Below are 5,589 nucleotides of genomic sequence, written 5' to 3'. Positions count from 1 at the left end.
ATGATGAGCTACTGGCAAATATAAGAGAGCGGGTGGTACAGAAGAGGACTCCGAGTGGGGTTTTGGTTCAGATGGGGGCCTACGATATCGTGGCTGGCTATGTGTCCCAGACATTTCGGACTTGAGACTGGAGGTTCTCGAGTCAGCCCATAATTTTAAACTTGCGATGCATCCCGGTAGCACGAAGATGTATCAAGATATGAGAAGATCTTATTGGTGGGACAATATGAAGGTTCACATTGCTGAGTTTGTATCTCGTTGTCTCACGTGCCAGCAGGTCAAGGTAGAGCATCGCCAACCTCCTGGACTGCTTCAGCCCATGCCCATAGTAGAATGGAAGTGGGACTTCATCTCTATGAATTTTATTTCAGGGCTACCAAGAACGAAGAAAGGACATGACTCTATTTGGGTGATCGTCGACCGATTGATGAAGTCGGCTCATTTCTTACCGATCAGAGTCACAAACTCTGTAGACGAGTTGGCTAGGTTGTATATCAAGGATATTGTACGTCTACATGGAGTTCCCTTGGAGATTGTGTCTGACAGAGACACGCGATTCATATCTATCTTCTGGACTCATATCCAAGAAGCGATGGGTGTGAAATTGAAGTTTAGCACTGTATTTCATCTACAGACATATGAGCAGATGGAACATGTGAATCAAATTCTGGAAGACATGTTGCGAGCTTGTGTTTTAGATTTCAAGGACAGTTCAGATGATTGTCTCCCTTATGCAGAGTTCGCATATAATAATAGCTTCCAGAAGAGTATCGGCATGGCTCCCTATGAGGCATTGTATGGTTGCCCGTGTAGAGCACAACATTACTGGGCAGAAGTTGGTGAGCGTAGTTTGATTGGCCCAGAGTTGGTACAAGCAACTTCAGAGAAAATTGACATTATTCGACGTCGACTTCTAACAGCCCAGAGTAGGCAAAAGAGTTACGTTGATACGAGGCGGCGACCGCTTGAGTTTGAGGTTAGAGACCATGTATTTCTTAAGGTTTTCCCTATGAAGGGAGTTTTGTTGTTCAGTAAGAAGGGAAAGCTCATGCCGAGATTTATTGGTCCATTTCAAATATTGGATCGAGTGGGAGCGGCAGCATACTGCCTTGCTTTGCCCACACCACTTGTGGGCATGCATAATGTATTTCATGTTTCTATACTGAAGAAGTACGTTCCTAATCCTTCGCATATTATCAATTGGTAGCAGGTGCAGTTGAGCGAGGATGCCACATATGTACTGCGACCGACATTTATCTTAGATAGGAAGGAGCAGGTATTGCGTAGCAAGGTCATCCCTCTTGTGAAAGTACTATGGACGCATCATAGTGAAGAAGAGGCTACTTGGGAGACCGAAGCTGAGGTTAGAAAGAGCTACCCTCAAATCCTTAAGGAGTATGAGAAGGTATGAATTTCGAGGATGAAATTTTTCTTTAAGGGGGGTAGATTGTAATGACCCGAAAAATTTCGTGCAAAGACCCGAGTACTACCTCAAATTCTTTAGAAGTTTAATGTGGGTTATTTAGCACTAAACTCGATTGCTTGTGAAATTAGCATTAATCACTTTAAATTTGATCTGCAAGACTCAAAACCTGTAGAATCGTTAGCGCTATGTTACTCTGAAATCTAGGATTCAACATTAAATCCAGTTGCTCTCGGGAGTAGTTGGAATCTTTGTATCGGACTGGACCGCGCGTCGAAAGTCCGATAGCCACAATCTTAGACATTTATGATCTCCTGGTTAGGCATGACCATCACCTTAAAAATCAAGTCCAGATGATGTTCTAGGTCGATTTGCTTGAGTCCGGAGTGAAGAGTGTGAGAAAGCGGAGAAATTAAATATGAAATTATGAAATCTGAGTCGTGTCGCTTGCGCGACGATTTTAAGCTTTCTGACAGTTGGATTCTGACCCAATTTCACCCTCGGATCAGGGAAGATGGCCTGGGCATGTCATAGTGCTTGTGGACTTGATCGAGTTTCGGTGACCGTTGAATTGAGATTGGTCCGCCACGGCCGATCTGTAAATATGATTGGTACGAAAACTTAGACTGACCTAGATCTATGGTCAGTGAGCTTAAGTCCGACCGCACGTGGAAAAAGGACCACTGGAAGTGTTCCGTTGGATCGAAATAGACCCAATTTGGTTATAACCTAAGTATGCCTTGGCCCTGGGGCTATTTTCATCAATGTTAGGCCTATATATAGACCTTAAAACCCTCACTCTCTATTCCATATGATTTTTCTAACCCTAGCTAAGAGAGAGAGGAGAAAAGAGAGAGAAAGTGAGAGAGAAGTTGGTGAATCATCTTGAGATTCTTCCTTATTGCTTTGCATCCTTAAACTATCACTTCTGAATCGTTATTCCGGCGATTCTAAGTTTATTCTTGGGTAAGTCAATCAAACCCTAACCTGTTTTAGAGCTTAGAATAGTCTAAGTGTTGATGTAGCTCATTTCTATTCATGCCTTAGGTTATCTAGTCGCCGTTGACGAAGACTTATCGTCTGAATTAGATCGGTGTGCTTTTTCTGGTTTAAGGTGCGGACTATATTCGTATAGGTTATGGTTTTCAAGGCTTTCAATGTCAGATAATGGTTTATGATTGTTGTGGGTGCAATTTCACATGCCAAATGCGATGTTTATATTGCGTTCCTGATATATATGATATGGATTGAGATTTGTGTATTCCTTGCATATGTAGAAAGTATCGTATACATATGAAATATGAACATGTGTTTGCCATGATTAATTGTCGTGTACTTGTGCTAGTTGTATGTGTATCAACTCCTTGGCAAAAGGAATTGTTCAAAGGTGTGTTATCACCAACATACATCATGTATGTTGGAATATGTAGTCTAAGTGTTTGTAGAAATGTCTGAATGATCTAATGTGTAATATATTATCCTATTTATGGGTGTTGAGAAGAGATTCTCAACTCTCCTATTGGTGTGTATGAATTCCTACATACAATTTACATTCTTTATTATTTAAGTTCAAGCACTACTTATGTGTAAATCCATGTTAAGTTGATATTCTTCAAATGCTCAAATACTGTATGATTTGAATTGTTGTTCCATTACTGTTCTAAATTGTTAATATGAATAACTGTTATAATTGAATGTGTTTGGGACTATGAAATAGTCTAGGAAGTCGGTAACAAACCTTGAGTTCGTGGCTGAGGTTGTTTTCGCCACGTAGGACGTGTTTGACGAACCCAAGTCGTGTTAGGGTTGTCGGCAGTGGTTTGGCCACACAGAGTGTTTGTGCACTCTATGTCGTTCAACTCAACGTGCGCTCGTGCTAGTCGAGTTCGTCAAGTAACCCGATTGTCCTGGTGGATGTACACCATGTATGGACACTATTGTTTGAATCTAGGGTATCACACTTATCGATGCAATCCCGTTAACCGTTGTACCTTGATCCGCTAAGACTCACGAGCTGGGCATGGTGGTATGGGACACCGTGGTCGAGCTGTCGGCCTACGCTGGGGTAACGAGCCTCCCCATAGTGACTAGTGAGCACACCAGACTCGTGAGCCGATTATGGTGGTATGGGACACTATATTAGCGCTATCGGCCTACATTGATTGGTGACGAGCCCTTTGTAGTGACCTCGAGCATACCTTGATACTGCATTAAGGTGACAAGCCTTAGGGTAGTAACTAAGGTATGATAGGCATGCATTGATTGGTGACAAGCCCTTTGCAGTGACCTAGAGCCATATGATCGTATGAGATTGTCTAGGACTGACGACCCTAGAATTGATCACTATTTGGGAATTGATATGAGGAAGGTACCTTAGCTTCCCAATCCTTCTGTATGAAAAGGACTAATAACAACTTGGTAATCATGTTCATGCACCGCATTGCATGTGCATTGGCGTCGTTGGCACTGCGGGAGGTTATCATGCAGGCGAGGGCATGCATTATTTCTTCATACATCCTTGCATTAACAAGAGTACTTAGGACGTTTTGATTGTATTACCTTATCATTACTGCTTGACTGATTTGATATCATGTTAACTCTTACTGTATAGTTCCACTGAGTTGATCACTCACTCCCACATTCTGGGACGGTGTTTCAACACCAACCAGACTCTGTCTTAGATGCAGATGATGACGCGACCCCTGAGGCAGAGCAGGAGTATGAGGATGATGAGGATGCATTTTCTGTTATGCAGTTCTCAGGCGGGTTCATCTGAGCCGTGTCCTGATCTACGGGGATTCTGGGTTTTCTTTTGTAATGGATAATTTCATCTTGATACTTATATTTTGGTAGCAACACTTGTAATTATGACCTGGCAGAGTATACGTATTACAGGGACTTGCACATGTACACATATTAATTTAAGTCTTCCGCTTGCAACTTTCACTTATCCCTGGATTATGTTTATAGTTTGGCTTAATCTATTCCATGTTTTATGCACTTATACAGATAACATACATCCATCATTAATTATGTTGCATAAGTGATGTTTTGAAACTCGGGAGCTGAGTTATGCTCGACCCCCAAATTTCAGGGCATTACACATTCGGATATGGAAGCAATTACAAGATTATTGGCCAAGGTAATGTATAACTTCCCAACCTACCTCTCTCCCAAAATGTTTTATATATTGAAGGGCTAAAACATAATCTCCTGCACATATCTCAAATCTGTAATAACAAACATAGTGTAAATTTTTTGGATCACGGATGTGAAATAATTAATGAGAAAAGGCATGTAATACTAAATGGTCATAAAAAGTCTAAAAATTGCTATATAATTAATGACTCTTACTCAACAAATCATTCATACTACATGGTCCAAATAGACGAGACTAAAAATTGCTATATAATTGATGACTTTAATTTGTTGATCTAATCACGATTACATAACAATTAACACAGTTTAGACCGACGCAGGCATGTGATATTCTTTGCTCTTGCTTGGCCCTCCTATCTTCTACTATCTTATTATGTTCGTCTAAAAGTGCATGCGAACGAAATGTGCCCCACATAGACATTATGTTTGTTGTCACCTTTCTACATTGCTCTTTACTCTTCTTTATCACAATCTTGCCTCAATTCATTATCTTTTGAAGTATATTATTAATAGTGAAATGATTTTCGGTCAGGTGGTCGAGCATGTAATGATAATTGCAATAGTTCTTTTCTGTAATTTTTCTTACATCTTCTGGCATTTTGTTGAGGGTAATTCAATCGTCCATGTAGCTAACAACTAATTCATCATAGGGAGCATGTCTTCCTTGTCAAAAGTATACCCTTCATGATCATCATATTGCCTGGGTCGTTTGTTGATCGTTTGGCCCGTATAATGGTTCTTGCCCTCTCTGATGTCATCTCTTTGCATGACATGTGGGTCTTCCCTCTTTCTCTCCTAATTGACGATATTTACCAATACCCTTTTCGAACCTTGGCACACCATCTCTATTTGAAAATTGAGCACTTTTTTAATCATGGCTTCGAGCAAATGGGCTTTAGTGGCGAGATCATGGAAGGTTTGTATGTCAGTGCTCGTTAAGCCAAATGTGATTCCTATTTCCATGGAATTCAAGCACATTTTCGCTTGTTCTATTTTCCCTGGGAGTT

This window comes from Magnolia sinica, chromosome 3 (genome assembly GCF_029962835.1).
Source record: "Magnolia sinica isolate HGM2019 chromosome 3, MsV1, whole genome shotgun sequence".
NCBI classification, from domain to species: domain Eukaryota; kingdom Viridiplantae; phylum Streptophyta; class Magnoliopsida; order Magnoliales; family Magnoliaceae; genus Magnolia; species Magnolia sinica.
This window is presented reverse-complemented; position numbering follows the sequence as displayed.